Source organism: Manis pentadactyla, chromosome X, assembly GCF_030020395.1.
Source record: "Manis pentadactyla isolate mManPen7 chromosome X, mManPen7.hap1, whole genome shotgun sequence".
Lineage (NCBI taxonomy): Eukaryota > Metazoa > Chordata > Mammalia > Pholidota > Manidae > Manis > Manis pentadactyla.
The window spans coordinates 62,525,138-62,545,007 of NC_080038.1; the positions used below are offsets into that span (position 1 = coordinate 62,525,138).

Consider the following 19,870-nt stretch of genomic DNA (forward strand, 5'->3'; position numbering starts at 1 on the left):
ATTGTCAGTGGAATTTTTTCCTGATTTCTCTTTCTGCTAGTTTGTTGTTAGTAAATAGGAATGCCACAGATTTCTGTGTATTAATTTTGTATCCTGCAACTTTACTGAATCTAGTTGTTAGTACTAATAGTTTTTTGGTGGAATCTTTGGGGTTTTCTATATAGAGTATCATGTCACCTGCAAATAGTGACAGTGTTACTTCTTCCTTACCAATTTGGATGCCTTTTTTCGCTGTATCATGTCTGATTGCTGTGTCTAGGACCTCCAGGACAGTGTTAAATAAGAGTGGTGAGTAGACATCCTTGTGTTGTTCCTAATATTATGGGAAAAGATTTCAGCTTTTCACCATTGAATATGATGTTAGATGTGGGTTTGTCATACGTGGCCTTTATTATGTTGAGGTACGTGCCCTCTATACTCATTTTGTCAGCAGTTTTTATCATGGATGGATGTTGAATTTTGTCAAATGCTTTTTCAGTGTCTATTGAGATAATCCTTCTTTTGTTAATGTGGTGTATCACATTGATTGGTTTATGAATAATGTACCAACCATCCTTGCATCCCTGGAATAAATCCCACTTGGTTGTGATGGATGATCCTTTTGGTCTACTTTTGAATTCAGTTTGCCAATATTTTGTTGAGTATTTTTGTGTCTATTTTCATCAGGAATATTGGTCTATAATCTTATTGTTTTGTAGTTTCTTTGTTTGGTTTTGGTATTAGAGTGATGCTGGACCTGTAGAATGACTTTGTAAGTATTCCCTCCTCTTCCAGTTTTTGGAATACTTTAAGAAGGATGGGTATTAGCTCTTATTTAAATGTTTGGTAGAATTCACCTGGGAAACCATCTGGACTTTTGTTTGTTGGGAGTTGTTTGATTGCCAATTCGGTTGTTACTGGTAATTGGTCTGTTCAAATTTTCTGTTTCTTCCTCAGTCAGTCTTGGAAGGTTGTCCATTTCTTCTATATTGTCCAATTTCTTGGCATATAATTTTCATAGAATTCTCTAATAATTCCTTGTACTTCTGTGGTGTCAGTTGGAACTTCTTTTTGTTTCTGATTTTGACTATTTTTGTCCCTGTCTTTTTTTCCTGGTAAGTCTGGCTAGGGGATTATCTATTTTGTTACTCAAAGAACTATCTTTTGGTTTTTTAAATTTTTTCAATGGTTTTATTCTTCTCTATTTTATTTATTTCTGCTCTGATCTTTATTATGTCCCTCCTTCTACTAACTTTGAGTTTCATTTGTTCTTCTTTTTCTAGTTTCTTTACTTGTGAGTTTACACTGTTTATTTAGGATTGTTCTTGTTGTAACTCCTCCCTGAAAAAAGGTTGCATTACTGTATATTTGTTGGGAGCGAGCCTATGGACTTTAAGCAATGCCAGTTATGTAAGTTAAGACAACAGCAATCATTTCTGCAGTATCCTAGAAAAAGCAAAGCTGCTCTCCTAGCCAAATCAATATAGATCTTGCAGTCAGATTGCTAAGCAACATTTCCTCCTCTGTTCTTTCCACTGGCCTTCTAACCCTGCCAACACCCTGCTTCTCAAGAACATCCTCTGCCCCAGGGGAAGGCCCCACCCTTAAAACCTCCCTCCCAAGGGCCCCCGCCCACAAGATGGCGAACTCCCCGCTTCTCTTCTGGGTCCTCTGCTCCCGCCGGCGCCACCTAAGGTCCAATTATCTTCTGACCCACCCCTTCCTTGCTAACCTGTATAAATTGAGCCTGCAAACAATAAACTGTGCCAGCTTGATCAGACATCCTGTCTTGCTGGTCGTGCTTTGTGTCCCTTGCTTGTTTCATTTCTGCAGGTTTCTCGTTTTGGCCCTCGTTGATAGTCCCGCGGGACGGGACAACTGGCGCCCAACGTGGGGCTCGACGGGACTCCTGCTGAAACGTCTACTTGTAGTCCTGGCCAGGCACTCATTTGAGACGTCACGCAGGTAGGAGCCTGATGCCGACTCTGCATTGACGATCACTGCGGCCCACCCGTCCATAATACAGATCCGTGAGAGGTGAGTAGACGCATTCCCCAAGCAAGCATTTCAAAATACCTCTTGTGAGTTCAATTTTAGTAATCTGATTGATTTTATCACTTCCCTCCAGTCTCCTGCCGCGATTTATTCCTTGTTTTGTCCTCTGGTTGTCCCTCTCTGAAAACCTTGTGCTTACTTTGGGCTGACGGCCGTTCACCTCGAAGGCATACCCAGGGGACTCTGACTATGGAGTCCCTGCCCTAGAGGGTCCGAGCAGGCGGATTATACCTGCCGGCTGTCCTACGTAAGCAAGGGCTCGTCTGAGCTGATGAGAGTGGCTCCACTGACTCAAGACATTGGTGTAGTCGCGGCTGACTTGGAGAGATTCAAATTTAGTTAGAGCAGAGGTTGTAACCATAGTGATGGGCAATTCTCTGAACTCCCACGAGGTATTTCTTAACAGAGTTAAGGATTCTCTCAGGACACGAGGTGTAAGGGTTAAGAAAAAAGATCTTCGGCACTATCAGTTGTAAACGCTGGGAAAGAGTTGGTGATGCCCTCCAAGATTTTTATCAGACCTTTGGCCCTGAAAAGATTCCTGTCTCAGCGTTCTCCTTTTGGAACCTTATCCATGATATCCTTAAAGTTCATTCACAAGACCCTGATATCAAAAATGTTATAGAAACAGGAGAAATAGCCCTTAGAAAAAACTCCCGACCACCCTCTACTTGTCCTTCAATAACTGTGGACATCCCTGAAGATCCCGCTGTTTCTCTTGAAGAACCTCCTAAGCCGCAATCTGAACAAAATATTCCAGATCCCCAAGATAAACCTGAAAGTAAACCTGGCAAATCTAATTCCCCCAAAATCCCCTCCATTTACCCTACACTCACATCTTTAAGACATCAAAACAATCATTTAAGCCCGGAAGATGAAGAGACATTAAGAGAACAAGCTGCTCATTATCATGATCATGAGAACCCCTGGCGTCTCACGGCGCCAGTCCTTTACACCTTAAGCCTCCCCCATACAAACCTATCCACCCCCCCCAATGCGTCCCTATGCAGCTAAATATATTTTGCCACAAGGGAAGAAAATAGTCAAAAGTTCCATGAACTACTACAATATGGAGCTAGTTTTTAAAATTCTTTTAGTGAACATCTATTCTACTTATTAAGTTCATCACTATCTTTGAGAATTGAGAAGTCTTAAACTAAACTTCCTGAGATAGAACAAATTTATCTTCTGCAGTACAGCCTGGTTTTAAATGACTGGAGCTAGAGTTGTACTTGCATTTCATTTCCAGCCCCCTGGACCATACACACAGTCCCTATCAGTCCAGAGCCTTCATCGGCCCTGTTAGTCTGGGGCTGTCTAAACCTTAACCCAGTTATGTAAACTGCTTGCCCTTAGAGTGTATTCTTGAAAACTGAAGTACTTTTAATCAAATAAACTAAGAAGAAAGAAGGCAATTAAATATTAGAAACTCAAATCTTTATGTCAGTTTGTCTGTATGTTTTTATATGAAAAGTGTTGCTAACTGTAGTCATTATGTCTTGGTCTGTATGTTTGTGTGTCTAAGTGTGTAAATAAAAAATGTTTTCTACCTCCAGATGGTATTAATAAAAATTGATTTAAAAACAAGCGCTTGTGAAAATTGGGCATTCTAAAACTTCCAGAAAATCTAATAAAAAATATTATGCATTAATGCTAATTTAAGCTTAACTGATACGGACGTGTCCTTATAGTTATTAACTGCCAAAGTTTACTTAAAGTCATTTAAGTTGATGTTACCTGTTAAATATTTCAAGAAGATGCTTAAAGAAAAGCTTGACTTTGATGTTTAGTAAAAGTTTTATAAGTAATCTGGCATGTTGCTAAAAATAAGTAAACAAGTGTAGTAAATAAACTTTTTAATAATATTACTGTGTTAATGTATAAATGTATATATCTGCAAACAGCTTGAGAATTTTTGTGGTAACCGAAATTCTTAAAGTTTGCTAAGCTATATAGACATATTTTGTACTTAATAAGAATTTGTGCTATAAGGCACATTTCCAAAAATGATAAAATATGTTCATAAATGTATCAATCTGAAGAATGTTGGTGTAACAGTTTACAGTGGCCTGTATTTCAGTGTTCACTGAAAGTTAAAGTATCAAATAGTTTTAAGTTCTGATGAAAACTACTTGATATAATAAGGAAAATATTTTGGTATGTTAAGATGTGTGTTTTAATAAGAGAAAGTATAAAGAATGGAAATTCGTTTTGTTGAGAGTAAAGAAGGTTAATTGTTCTAAAGTACAGGTATTTATTTAAAGGGAGACAGAGAGACAGAGACAGCAGTGTGGTGCAGCAGCATGGTGCCTTTTGTTGTGGCAGATCCGCTCAGCCTGTTGCTTTGGGGGAGGGTCAAGATGTTTAGAGATAAGGCGGGATAAACCCAGTCAAGCCCCAGGCAAGCCCAGGCATAATTCTCACTGGCTTATGTGCTTGGGACCATGGGGCAAATGAAGAATAAATTACTGTATTCTTACAGATATAATCATGCTATGTGAAATTAAAGCAAGTGAGTCTTAATATCAAGAACACAGCAAAATCGGACTTTTGTTTTCAGTTGGAAAGACAAAGTATTCTTTAACTGTTAGTCTGCTCTTAATATTGAAAGATTGCAAAGGGTTCTCTAATTGTTTTATTAAAACAGTTTCTTATGCTTAAAGTCTTAATAAATTGTCATTTGTGAGTATTTAAGAAAATAAGATCTTCATATTAAAAAGACTAAGCTAAGTGTTAACAACTATGTAACCTGCATTTGCTTTTAAACTTTATTATCATTCTAGTTAAATAATAAGTGTTATTTAATAACTATAATTGTATTTAGGCAAGTGCCTTAAAACCTTTTGACAACTTCCCAAGACAAAATTTAAAAAAGTATTTTTACCTCTCAATTAACTCTGATATTTTCCAGAGGGCCCCTGGAACATATCAGTATAATTTCTTCTCATCGAAGAAAATATTTGACTAATTTGGCTTATTTACCTGATATATACTTACCTAAAAAGTGCTGTCAAAAGGAACAATGCTAAACTTTGTTACTGAATGTTTTATGTTACAGAAAGGTCACTCCTCCCCCTAAGACGCTTACTCCTGATGCCCAATTACATTTACTTGTTAGTACTACTATAATTACTGATTGTGTATGTATTAATTGTACTCATGTATCCTCTTACTGTAATTGTACAATCAATGTAAAATAGTCCTCTAGATATAGACTTCCAAATGGTTAAGTATTTTTGTGTAATAACAAAACATATCAAGCCCTCTCTCCACACTATCAAGGTGTTTGTGGGGTGAGACGCATTCTTCCTGCTCTAATAGACCATCCTGAATATAAGCACAAGAGACTTCTCCAAGCTCTGCCATCTGACTGTGATGAAAACTTGAAGCTTTGAGGTCCTGCTGCTGTTGCAGTTGCAGCTGTGTTCCTCCTGCCGGTTCCTGGACTTGTCGTTAGAATGCTAAAGGAGATATCTAAGCTGGCCTGCGCATATAGCAAAACGACAAAATTGACTGCTTCTGTATTATCTGAACTCCACCAAGAACTGAGAGAATTGCGAGCTGCGGTGCCTCAGAATCGCGCTGCTGTGGACTGTCTGCTGTTAAAAGAGCATGTAAGATGTGAACACTTTCCAAGAATGTATTGTTTCAATTTGTCTGATTTTTCTCAAACTACCCAAAATCAATTAGATGATATCACCGGTCACCACAGAACCATTTAAATCCTATCTTATTTGCAGCCAAAACTGCATCTGATATATTAAATCAGATGAAAGACATGTGCAAAGAACCCCTGAATAGTCTCTGGCACGCTGTCACACCTCTCTTAACTCTAAGCATTTTATGGCTTTTGTTGCTCTTACTAGGGCCTTGTGACCTTCGCAGCATGTAGAAACTCATCCAACAAGCCTTAAGAGGCCTGCATCATTTGAAATTGCAGACGGCCCCACCCCCACTTGTAAATCATAATATCTAAAGTCAAGTATGGTAGCCAATGATGGGTAAGATATGGTTGAATTGTAAATACCAACCTAAGACAGGGAGTGGTCGACAGAGGACTATAGCCCCATGACGGGTAAGGATTTACTTCAACCATACAACCTAAGACAGGCACCTACCTTGACCCAGTCTGAGTTAGACTGGTTGTTTTATTAAAGAGAAAAAAGAGACGGGATAGTCAAAGACGGGTAAGCACCCTAGAGCCTCTGGCAACCTAAGACAGGGCTTCCACATTGGAGTGGGAGTACCAATGACGGGTAAGATCAGAGTCGCTGCCTTGGGGCACCTAAGACAGGCACGGTCTTCTTATTATAAAATAAAAAAGGGGGAGATATTGGGAGCGAGCCTATGGACTTTAAGCAATGCCAGTTATGTAAGTTAAGACAACAGCAATCATTTCTGCAGTATCCTAGAAAAAGCAAAGCTGCTCTCCTAGCCAAATCAATATAGATCTTGCAGTCAGATTGCTAAGCAACATTTCCTCCTCTGTTCTTTCCACTGGCCTTCTAACCCTGCCAACACCCTGCTTCTCAAGAACATCCTCTGCCCCAGGGGAAGGCCCCACCCTTAAAACCTCCCTCCCAAGGGCCCCCGCCCACAAGATGGCGAACTCCCCGCTTCTCTTCTGGGTCCTCTGCTCCCGCCGGCGCCACCTAAGGTCCAATTATCTTCTGACCCACCCCTTCCTTGCTAACCTGTATAAATTGAGCCTGCAAACAATAAACTGTGCCAGCTTGATCAGACATCCTGTCTTGCTGGTCGTGCTTTGTGTCCCTTGCTTGTTTCATTTCTGCAGGTTTCTCGTTTTGGCCCTCGTTGATAGTCCCGCGGGACGGGACATATATTGTGTTCTGCATCTTGCTCTTTTCACTTAAATATATCCTAGAAATCACTCCACATCTGTTTCTCCAGATCTTCCTCATCTCTGGAGGAAAATATTCCTCATTATTGGTTTTGAGCAGGTTACTGGCAAAATCTGAATTGTAGTTTAGAAGACTTTCTCTAGCTGCCCTGTAAAAAAATAGATCTTAAAGGGGTAAATATTAAATCAGAGACACCATTAGAGAGTATGCTGCAATCGTCTAGGCAGATATGGTGATGAGCCATCTTGGACCATGCAAATATGGGCAACCCCAGAGAGATAGGGGGTCTTGTGTCCCTGACAACCTCGCTAAATAGGCCTGCACAATAGCTCAGACACCTCTTGGTGTCTGAAAGAGAGAGATATAGATTTTTATCTTATTTAAGCTACATTTATTTTGTATCTCTGTCACATGCAGTGAACTTATATCCTAACTAACACAAATCATTCTAGTCCAGACATGCTCTGATTATTATGACTGGGAATCAAGACAACTGGCTTTTTGTCATAACTGGATGGCTGTGTGGCCTCGAGCAAAGAAAAGGTAAGAGAGCATTCCAGGTAGAGGGAACAGCATGGCTGAGGTTTCAGAAGTTGTATAATTTGGCCTTTATGTCATTAACAATAGAGAACCCCTGAAAGTGACGAGTATAAGAGGAATTTTCAAATTATAATGTGGGTAGTAGTTTAGAAGGAAAGAGAAAGCAGAGACCAGGAGACCAGAATAGGAATCCAGTCTTAGGCCTTGCTTCTACCCAACAAGTAGTCATTGATGCCCCAAAGTAACTTACTTCCTCAAAGACTTACCATGGCTCACCCTAGCACAACCTCTCTGTCTCCACTTCCTACTGTTTTCTCTACTTGTCACTAACTCCAACTGCAGTCACACTGACCTGTTTGCTATTCCTTGAATAAATTACTTTAACTAGTTAGTATACTCCTGCCTCAGGGCCTTTGTATTTGCTGCAACCATGTCTGGAATGGCTCTTGCACTAGATAGCTATGTGCCTTCCCTGACCAATCTACCTAAAACAGCAGGCCACTCCCCTTCCCCATTACTCTGGTATATTTTACAGAATGTATCACCATTTGGCATTATATTATATAGCTATTTTGTTTGTTGTTGTCTTCCCTCCTTAGAACATAAGCATCATGAGGACAGGGACTTTCTCTAGTTCAATGTTGTGACCCCAACACTTAAAACACTGCATACAACATAGTTGGCACATAACAAATATTTGCCAAATGAATGAATGAGATATAAAATATATTTCACTTAAGTCCTTCTACTAGTACTCTACTCCAAGGAGGCTTAGCTAAGAAAATATGAGACAACAGAGAAGAGAAGTGGAAGGTTAGGATGGAAGACTCAGCCCTGAGACTAAAAACAAGTGGAAGGAGCTTGAAGAGGCTTAGCCTAGCCCCCTTTACAGATTGAGAAGCACTCAAATCAATGTTTATGGAGTTAAGTTTTCTGTAATTAAGTAAACCTGCAATTTTTGCATCTCTGTCTTTTCCCCAAAGTTATGAAAAAATTTTAACAACAAACTTTTCAACTTTTGGAAGAACATATAGTGAAATATTGTGGGGAGGAATTTATTAAACAACACACAAAAAGGGTAAATCTCAAAGGAAAGATTGACAAATTCAACCACATTAAAATTAAGAACTTTAAAAAATCTTCTAAAGAAAATGAAAAGACAGTCTACAAACTAGGAGAAAAATCATTCATTCAGCAAATCTTATTGAGCACCTACAATGTGCCAGGCACTCTTAATGGTCCTTTGGATAAAATCACTAAACAAATCAAAACAAAACAAAATCCCTGACCTTGAGGAAGATTCGGTTGAAATACATATGTTGATTACTACAAGCCAGGCACCAAGATTAACTTGCTTAAATGATACACTAATTCTATGAGATAAGTACTCCACAGATGAGAAAAATGAAGCTCAAGGAGGTTAGGGAAACTGAAGCCAGGGAAGTTAATTTCCTGAAATTGTTGGGAAAGGAAAGGACTCTGCTCGGTGTCACAGGGAAGTCAGATATAGTGAAACAATAGACCAAAGTCAAGAAGGCAAAGTAAGTTTTAATACACTCTGCATAGAGTAACAGAGTGGTCCTGCAGGCGTGGATGCTCATTCTGAGGCTTCTTTATGTGGTTTCGGCAGGCAGAGAGGTCTTTGATTGACAGCTGTCAGCTCTCTAGGCTTGTTCTGATTGGTGAAATGGGGACAGGGGCTGTAATGTGCCTGTGCCTCTGATATTTCTTATCTGGGAGGACCCTGGACATTTCCTGAGTCACTCTTGGACCGTATGGCTTCATCTGATTAACTCTCTGAGTCATTTCTGGCTTTCTGGTTATATTTGATCAACTCCCTGAGTCATCTTTGGGGGCCCTTTCTCCTTTCCATCCCACTCATTCCTGTCTAACAAAATCACACTGTTTGTAAAGGGTGGAGCTGGGATTTGAACCCATGCAGTCTCGCTCCAGAGGTCATGGTCCCTATACCTTACTATAAATTGGAATATTGACATTCACAGTATCTAACTGACAAAAGACTAATATATAGACTATATCAGAAAAACAACCAATAGAAAAATGAGTAAAAGACATAAATAGGTATTCTTCAGAAAAAAATTGGCCTATAAACATATGAACCAATGCTCAACCTCTTTAGTAATTAGAGAAATACAAATTAAAACCTCTATAAGGTAGCATTTGACACTAAACTGATTGGCAAAAATTTATGTCAGTTATAGACAAGTGTTAAGATATGGAGCAATGTGAACTCACACTCTGGTGAAAGCATGTGATACAATCACTTTGGAAAACAGTCGAGCATGCCAGAAAAAAACTGAATATGCACAAAACCTGACCCAGCAGCTCTACTCCTAGGCATATGTGCTAGAGAAACTTTTACATGCGAGCATCAGAAGACATGTATAAAAATGTCCTAGAAGCATGGTTCATCACAGCAAAAACAATCTGGAAACAACCCAAATGTCCATCAATAAGAGCATGGATGAATAAATCACAGTATATCATCCATATTTATATAATGGAATACAAAAATTGGAGCTACATTTGTCAACAAAGATGAATCTCAGAATGTTAGTGTTGAGTGAAAACAAGTCACAGAGGAATACCATATTTTATATTTACATATGCACATATATATGCACAAAACTAAACAATGTTTTATTGTTTAGGCAGACACACACATGTGTGATGAAACTACAAATAAAATAAAAGCAAGTGAATGATAGAAAGCACATCAGCATACTGGCTATTCATGGGTGAGGAGGAGACGAGGGCAAGGAAATTAGGGAGAAGTGTGCAGGGGCCTTCAAAGCTGCTGGCAGCATGCCATTCCTTTAGCTAGGTGGTAAATACCCAAATATTTCTCATGTGTTGAGCTCAAGAGGAAAATCCCTACTGGAAAATAAGGAGTGATAAAGATAGCGATAGAAAGAGAGGGACATCTGTAAATTAATGATGAGACAAAAAAAAAAAAACTCTGTGTTAAACATTCAGCTCTAGAGTCATTCTTCAGTGAGATCAGTTAATATTCCCCAAATAAAGAAGAACAGCACATGCTTTTATAATCATGTGTAAGATTCACTTGAACATGCTAAAAGGCCCAAGCCTACATGCTGTCTTTCCTCCTTCAGATCTGATGAGGTGATTTGCAAACTGGGAAACTAATTTAGCAAGTAAGCCCAGGCATAAACAACATAGTAAAAAACAGGAAGGGTTCCACCTTAAAGATAAGATTGCATTTTAATACCCAAGAAGATAAATGTTAGAAATTCTTAACTTACTCTTTAGCAAACAATACCTCAGCCCACCTTGGGGGCTTGGCAGGAGGCCTTGTTTCATATGCCCCCAGACCAAGATGCTGGTATCTCAGGGAGAAATCATCAGAGCAGGAAGTTGCTTGTGTTAAGTTAATTCTAAATATTCAGGGACCACGTAATAAGTCCACACCCCTAAACTTTTTCGATGTTCCCCCAAATCCTCAACTGCCTATAAAACCCCTAGACAATGCACCACCCTGGACTCTCTTGTCCCCTCCTGCCATGAGCCAGTGACACAGGGACTGTGGGATTAGGCAGAGTAGGGTGACAGCCTCTGGAGAAAAAACAGAGCAAGATAATTACCATTATAACAATGTAGCAATGTGCAAAGAAGTCCCTATTGAAACTCTGTGATAAGCATTACTCAAAGTCAGAGTCACACTAATTCTCTAGGGTAAAGATACCAGACTAGGAATATAGACATCTTCAGTGAGATCAGTTAAAGCTCAAAAAGCCAGCAGCAACTTGGCCTGGAATGTTTGAGTGTTCTGCAGATAAAGAGAAGTGTCTCAGCATAACCTGTGACTTCACTGTATCAATTTAGATCATGACACTGTAAAATTTACCTTAGCCTGCTAAAAGGCCCAGCTTATTTTAACTGTACCTATGTGCTGTATTTCCTTCTCTGATCCTAACCAAGTAATCTGCAACCTAGGAAAAAGACTAATTTAGTAAACAAGCCCAACTATAAACAGCACAATAAGTTAAGAAGTAAGATTCTTAACACACTTCAGTAAACAGGCAACAACCCAGCCCACCTTGGGGGTATAGGAATATAGTACTTTATCCTCCATTTACCCCATGGTCCCAAGCACATAGGCTGGTGAAAATCATGTCTGGACCTGCCTCACCTTATCTCTAAACATTCCACCCCACCCCTAAGGCAACAGGCCAAGCAGTACTTTTCCACTCTGCCACTATAGAAGGCACAATGCTCTGCACCATGAGGCTGCTCTCTCTCTGGGGGCAGCCATTTTCTCTTTCAGATAATAGAATCTCTTGTGTGGGCCCATGTCTCCTGACTCGTTCTGGGGTAAGGAGGGTCATGGTGAGATACCCTTTCATTGGTGCCATGACTCGGATAAGGTTCTCCCATTGATTTTGCTCTTCCTCCAGGAATCTGAGCTGCTTTGAGAACCCTCACTGCCTGATCCTCCTCCATGGGCTCACCATCCATTTCCCCAGTTGCTCGTCTTCTCACCCAACACTGGCCTTCAATTTGGTGAGTCTCCCCTTCCTGGTTGACTTAAATGTCCCTTTGGAACCTGGGAAGTGACCGTTGAGTGTCTGGCATCCCCAAGGGCTCCTCCGGGACAGGGGCACACCCAACCACGACTTTCAGAGTCATGGTTGATCCCCATAGTCAACCCTTCTTTGCCTCCCCATGGTGAGAATCCTCATTCACTGAGGCCCAGTCTCCCTTTATCTGCTTGTAAACTCCTGGTACCAGGTACCGAGCCTCCTCAGTGTTTTCACCTCAACTGCTCGGTTAGAGGTGGTGACGACCCCCTAACTGTGTCTGGTCTTCTCTGTGACCTTCTCAATCACTGTGGGATGCCTCAGCGACTTGTGAATGGTCTCATTCTCATCATGGGATCTATCCCCTCCATTCCCATAGATTCACCGCTAGGGTGCTTACTCAATAATCTAAAACCCCTCCACCTCACTCCAGACCTCAAACCTTTTAAGCTTATTTGTTACTGTAATGAGATCTGGCCACAATATTCCTTGAACAATCAGTCTAAATGGCCTCCCAATGGCTCTTTAGGTCCTAAAATTCTCCACAACTTATACAACTTCTGTGAGCACATGGACAAATGGAAAGAGATCCCATATATCCAGGTTTTCTCCTACCTCAGAACCAAGCCCACTCTCTGTCTCTTCTGGAATCCTAAACACCTACTACTTGCCTTAAAGTCTTCACCCTCCAACAAACCAGATCCCACTACATCCTCTGACTTCAACCCCACTGACGAACCCCCACCCCACCGACCCCAAATCCCCACAGCACCTCCTCCTTCTCCTCCTCCCCCTCAACCCCCACCAAGTCTCCCACCACAAGCTCCCGTCAACAGCGGGGCAACAACCTCGCCTCCTCAACCTCAGTCAGTTTCCCTCCCATCCTGAGATCCCCTACCAAGTCCTCCAGTCACTTTCCCTTGAACCCAGATCCTATCCCCACTAGGGGAAGTAGCCAGTACAGAGGGTGTCATCTGGGTCCATGTCCCTTTCTTCTCTCCAACCTATCTCAAATTGAGAAAATATCAGCCTCTTTCACCTCCATCCCAGCTACTTAAATAAAAGAGTTCCAGTACCTAACTCAGTCATATGACCTTACTTTTCATGATATTCACATGATCCTATCCAACACACTTTTGCCCGAGGAGTGTAGGCAAGTCTGGGAACAGGCTAGAACTCATGTCAATGAGGTTCACCAAACTACTCCAGCTCATCCAATAGGTGCTAAGGCGGTTCCTGGCCAAGACCCTAATTGGGACTATGATACGGCAGGGGGAGTCACCAGTCTAGATCAATTCATCACCTGCCTCATGGCAGGTCTCAGGAAGTCAGCCAATAAAGCTATTAACTATGAAAAACTCCAAGAGGTTATTCAGGATAAAACTGAGAATCCCTCTATGTTCCTAGACCACCTCACCAAAGCTCTTTTACAATATACAAACCTAGACCCTGAGACCCCAGATGGGAGACAATTATTAATGACCTACTTCTTCACCCAGAGTTTCCCCAACATTAAGGCTAAACTTAGATGTCTAGAGAAGGGACCCTTAACTCCTCAGGCAGAAGTCCTGGCAGTGGCCTTCAAAGTATATAATGGAAGAGATGAAAATGCCCGTAAACAAAAATATCAAATGCTGGCTAAGGCCTTTCAACCTACACCAACCACTGGTGCTCGGGTATCCTCACTTCCAAAGAAGCAGCCAGGAGAACCTCCTGGTCCATTCTTCAAATGTAATCAAATGGGTCATTGGGCTAGAGCCTGCCCAAATCCCCGGAAGCCCCCCAGTCCATGCCCTAAGTGCCATCAGGAGGGACACTGGGCTGTTGACTGTCCTCACACACTGAGAGGTGCCAGGCCATCCAGCTCTAACACTCCACACATAGACCTTCTGGGTCTGGCAACTGATGATTGAGGGGGCCCTGGACTCCTCCACCCAACCACTACCATCACTGTACAGGAGCCCAGGGTAACCATTGTGGTAGTGGGTAGGCCCATCTCTTTCCTTTGGACACCAGGGCCACCTACTCAGTTCTGAAGGAGTTTTGGGGACCTCCCTTACTCTCACAGTCCTCTGTAGTTGGGGTAGAGGGCACACCTTATCAACCTTTACAAACTCCCATGCTTCACTGCATCTTTAGAGGCATTGCCCTCTCTCACTCCTTTTTGGTGATTCCCCATTGTCCCATACCCCTTATAGGAAGAGACCTATTACACAAGGTTGGAGCTTCCATTACTTTCACTCCTGGACCGTGCCTCAACCCCAACTCACCTTCAATCCCACTTTTACTCACCCTCCAACCTGCTGCAAACCCACCTCCCCATCTGGTCAACCCTGTAGTCTGGGATACCCTCACCCCCTCTATCACCACCTGCCCCCCAAGTAATTATCAGACTAAAGGACCCTGCCTCTTTTCCCTCTCAACCTCAGTACCAGCTGCCCCTCAAGAGTTTACTGGGCCTGCAGCCAATTATCCAGGAACTTTTATACAAATGGCTACTACAACCAGCCAATTCCCCTTTCAGTACTCCTATACTGGCAGTTAAAAATCCTAATGGTTCTTACAGGCTTGTCCAGGACCTAAGAGTAATTAATGCAGCCATTGTTCCCATCCATCCCGTGGTCCATAACCCCTATACTTTATTGTCCACCATTCCTGCTTCCACCACTCACTTTTCTGTCCTTGACCTCAAAGATGCATTCTTCACAATCCCCCTCCATCCTGACTCTCAAAATCTATTTGCTTTCACCTGGAACAATCCTGCCACCCAGATTTCTACTCAATTTACATGGACAGTCCTTCCCCAAGGCTTTATAGATAGTCCCCACCTTTTGGGACAGGCTCTAGCACAAGACCTCAAATCCCTTACTCTCTTGAGCTCCACCCTCCTTCAATATGTAGATAATCTTCTCCTGTGCAGTCCCTCCCTACAAACCTCTCAACAGGATACTATTGTCCTTTTAAACTTTCTCTCAGAACATGGCTATCGGGTTTCACCCTCCAAAGTTCAGCTGTCCACCACTCAGGTCACTTACCTGGGAGTTCAGCTCTCCCTGGGCTACAAGGTCATTTCCATAGACAGGAAAAAACTTCTCCAAACATGCCTGTTCCAAACAACAAAGATGAAATTCTCTCTTTTCTGGGTCTTCCTGGGTTCCTTCATTCCTGGATCCCCAACTTTTCACTCCTGGCTGCCCCCCTATATGAAGCATCCCAAGGATCTCTTGCTGAGCCCCTCTTGGTGCCCATAACTAAGCCCTTCTATAAACTCCAGCTAGCCCTTCTACAAGCCCTCACTCTGCACTTGCCTGATCTCACACGCCCCTTTTCTCTATATGTCTCAGAAAGGCAGGGCTTCACCCTGGAAGTTTTGGTACATATGTTAGGACTCTCCTTTGCCCCGGTTGCCTACCTTTCCAAAAAACTAGATCCTACTGTTTGGGAATGGGCTCCTTGCCTGCGAGCCCTAGCAGCGGCTGCCGTCCTCATTCAAAAATCCAAAAAACTCATCTTCGAGTCACCCACAACTGTTGTCTCCCCCCATCATCTTTCTGAACTCCTTACCTACAAAGGCCTGCAGACTCTTTCCCCCTCCAGGATTCTATCACTTCAGGTTGCCCTAGTTGAGGACACCTCCCTCAGTTTCAAAACCTGTCCTCCCCTTAATCCCTCCACCCTTCTTCCATTACCTCCTGATCCACAGGCAGGATCACAACCCCCCTTCCATAACTGTTTACAAACTCTAGATGAACTCCTACCCTGTCCCTTCCACATTCAGGAGGGCGCCCTTCCTCAGGTCACATAAACCTGGTTACTGATGGCAGTTCCTTTATCCATAAGGGTGTTTGACAGGCAGGATATGCCATTGTCTCTCTGAACAAAACTGTCGAGGCAAACCCCTTACCTCCTAACACCACAAACAAACAAGCAGAACTGATCGCCCTTACCCATGCCTTCACTTTAGCACAGGGGTCCTCTCCTACTATCTATACTGATTCTAAATATGCTTTCCATATCCTACTGTCCCACGCAGCAATCTGGAAAGAACGGGGACTCCTCAACACCAAGGGCAGCTCTATCGCCAACATCAAACACATCATACCACTGATAGAAGCCTCACATCTTCCAACAGCCACAGGCCTAGTACATTGCCACTCTCATCGGTCAGATCAGTCATCCATCTCCCTTAGAAACAACAGGACAGATGAGACAGCCTGAAAAGCAGTGTTAGCCCTTGTAATAGGTGCCCTCGTTCCAGGACCTAAAAAATCTGTTTCCACAACTACCAGCCCACCTTCCACTGAGGCCATACTCTCCTACATACATCATTTATTCCACCCTAGCCCCCAATCTTTACAATGCTTTCTTAAAACTTACCTGCCTCTTTCTCATTCAGAAACTGCACTTCAGAAAATGCTCACCACTTCCTGTGAGATCTGTCAAAAAGTCAATCCCAATTCACCTTCCCTACCACCGACCTTTCCTACCCATCAAACACAGGGGCTTATTTCCGGGACTGATTGGCAGCTCGACTTTACTCACAAGCCTCCAGTAAAGTGTCACCAGTATCTTTAAGTACTGGTGGACACATTTTCAGGATGGGTTGAGGCCTTTCCCAAAACTAACAAATGAGCCCAGACTGTCTCCAACGTCCTACTGTCTGAAATTATCCCACGCTTTGGGATACCTACTTACTTACAATCAGACAATGGCCCCGAGTTTATCTCTCAAATCTCCCAAGTAACTACTAAAGCCCTTAATATTCCATGGCATTTTCACATCCCCTATCACCCATAATCCTCAGGTAAGGTGGAAAGAACCAATAGAACCCTCAAATCTATTCTTACTAAATTATCCGTGGAGCTCCACCTTGACTGGGTAAAACTCCTCCCCTTGGCCCTACTTCAACTCCAGGCCTTACCAAAAAAACCTGCTACACTTTCTGCTTTTGAACTCATGTATGACTGCCCCATGCTTCCTCCAGGTCTCAACTCTGAACCTCCTATCCTTCCTCCTCATCTCATCAACCTTTTACTTCAACACATTTGCTCTCTACTCTGGTCCCACACTGACCTCTATACACCAAAACCTCAAGACCCCACTTCTCCTACTTTTTATCACCCAGGAGACTCTGTGCTCCTATCCCTGCCACACCAAGCAACACCATCCCTAACTCCCAAATGGCAATGACCATACATAGTAATCCCTTCCACACCAACTGCAGCTAAACTCCAAGGTCTTCCCCATTGGATACACAACTCCCATCTTAAGCCATTTGTCTCACCTTATTCCCTTCCCACCAAATTTCCCACAGGTTCTTACTCCTCCACCCTGATGGGACCTCTTACTCCACATTTTGCAACACTCATCTCCACTTCCACTCATCACTGAAGAAGTTTCCACCAGCACGGAGTCCTAAGACCTCCCTTATGACGGCCATGCATCATGCTTCAGGTTAACCCTGGTCTCAACACTTATTCTCTCACCAGACCTATCTTCCCCAGCACCAGCCCTTTCTTCTCTTTCAGACTGTCGAAAAGATTGTACCATCAAGGATTCCCTTTACCCTACAGGTTGCTTTTCTGCCTACACATATGTCTCCAAGGAATTCTATAATTCTGCCACCCTATGTAAACACAGTAATCAGAAATACTGGACAGGGAAATCCAACTGTAAGGCTAGGATAAGCCAGTGCCCCTGGAGAAATAGGGGAAATAGTGCCTCTTCCCACAGTTATGTTGGAGCTTCTTTACCCATGCAGGCATGTCAGATGAGGGTGGAGTACCGGATCAAGCCCGCCAGGAATATGTCTTAAAGTATTGACCCAAATACTTCACAACATGTTAAATCCCACCAAGCATTCCTCAATCTGTCAATCAGATGGAAACCCATACCTAAAGACCCTCTCCTAACTCAAATAGTTAATACTATCCATCACTTACTTAACCTTACCAATCCCTCTCTGGCTCAGGGGTGCTGGATGTGTTTGAGAGCAGGCTTCTCTCATTTAATAGCTAGTCTTCTACAATTCAACAGTTCAATACAGCTCAATGAGACTTCCCCAGACCTGGCTGATGTCTCACCCAAGCTTTCTAGAGTGCCCCTTTTTCAGTTCTCCCAGAGGTGTTTTACCTCAACAGGAAACACCTCTGTAGAATTACAGAAAGAACAGTGTAGACAAACTCTCACCTACTCACCACCCACAAAGGCTCACTGTCCACCAGTCCCTGAAACCTCCCTCCTATGTGGGACAACTGTCTATTGCTGCCTTGCCCCTGGATGGAGAGGCACATGCACTTTGGTCCTCTTATTTCCATCCATAGACATTGTCCCAGGGGACAAGGGAGTCCCTATAACCCTAATGGGTAATGTAAGATCCTGACCCAAACATGCTATTCAATTTATTCCCGTACTAGCCACCTTAGGGGTCACTGCAGGCATAGCCACCAGAACTGCTGGAATAACCACATCCATTACTTATTATCAACAACTGTCTAATAAACTAATAGGAATATTCAACAAGTAGCTGAATCCATATTAACCCTTCAAACCCAACTGGATTCTCTAGCTGCTGTAGTCCTCCAGAATTGCTGTGAATCAGATCTCGTAATGGTGGGAAAAGGGGGACTCTGCCTATATCTGCAGGAAGAATGCTGCTTTTATGTTAATGGGTCAAGAATAGTAAAAAACAAAATCAAACAATTGCAGGAAGATTTGGAAAAGAGAAGACAACAGATAGCCCAAAATGCCTCTTGGTCTATCCCTAGTCAACTATGGCAAATCTTCCTCCCATTTGCTACTCCCCTTCCCCTAACCCTTCTAATCCTGCTCATAGCCCCTTGTTTTATTAATTGAATTCAGAAAACACTCCACTCCCAAATGCAAAAAATTTCTAACTAGACTTTTAACCAGTTTATATTACAGGATTACCAACCCCTCTCCAAAGATGATGATCCTTATTAAATCTGGAACATGCCATCACAACTTCAGACCAAGGGATCATCCGAGGACCACCCCCCATCAATACAAAAATGAACTTTATCGCCCCTAATCAGCAGGAAGCAGTTACCAAAGACTAACCTTCACCCCTTCCCTAAGTCCTCTACCACTTATAAAACAGAAAAGGGAGGAATATAAGAATATAGTACTTTATCTTCCATTTACACCATGGTCGCAAGCACATAGGCCAGTGAAAATCATGTCTGGACTTGCCTCACCTTATCTCTAAACATTCCGCCCTGCGCCTAAGGCAACAGGCCAAGCGGTACTTTTCCACTCCGCCACTATAAAAGGCACAACGCTCTGCCCCATGAGGCTGCTCTCTCTCTGGGGGCAGCCATTTGTTCTTTCAGATAATAAAATCTCTTGCATGGACCCGTGTCTCCTGAGTCATTCTGGGGTAAGGAGGGTCCCAGCGAGATATGCTTTCAGGGGGCAGGGTATGCGGTCTTGATTGACGTGCTCCTGGAGTGAAACTGCTATCTTGAGAGAGAATCAGAGCAGGAAATTTCTTCTATTACTTAGCAAAATGAGCTTTCTGGAACCACTGGACAAATCTGCATGCCTGGCCCTTTACCCCCATTCCTGAAAATCTTCAACCACACATAAAACCCCTAGACAATGAGCCAACCATGGACTCTTTTGTCCCTTCCTGGCGTGAGCCAGGAGCTCTGTCCTTTCACTTTATCTCTAAATGAAAGCCTATACCTTGCTCTCCTACCTTGAGTGTTTGTGAAGCTCATTCTTTGGCTTCATGAACAAGAACCCTGGCATCAACTCCATTTCCTTTGATACAAATCAGGATGGCCAGGACCACCCACATACCAAGAAAATTCTTGGCTTAGGAAACTGCAGTCACTCTCACCCTTAGTTCAG

The 19,870-nt window shown here is 42.7% G+C and overlaps 1 long non-coding RNA gene across 5 annotated transcripts; it reads left to right on the forward strand.

Moving 5' to 3' along the window:
* Positions 1-545: 545 nt before the first annotated feature.
* LOC130681870 (uncharacterized) lies at positions 546-19,369 on the forward strand. Of its 5 annotated transcripts, XR_008995092.1 has the most exons (5): positions 546-5,648; positions 7,349-7,439; positions 11,873-11,978; positions 17,310-17,449; positions 18,920-19,369. It is a non-coding gene; the product is annotated as an uncharacterized LOC130681870 (long non-coding RNA). The 5 variants fall into 5 exon arrangements; XR_008995093.1 differs by lacking the exon at positions 7,349-7,439 and having other exon boundaries at positions 547-5,648; positions 18,908-19,369; XR_008995091.1 differs by lacking the exon at positions 7,349-7,439 and having other exon boundaries at positions 547-5,648.
* The last annotated feature ends 501 nt before the right edge of the window (positions 19,370-19,870 follow it).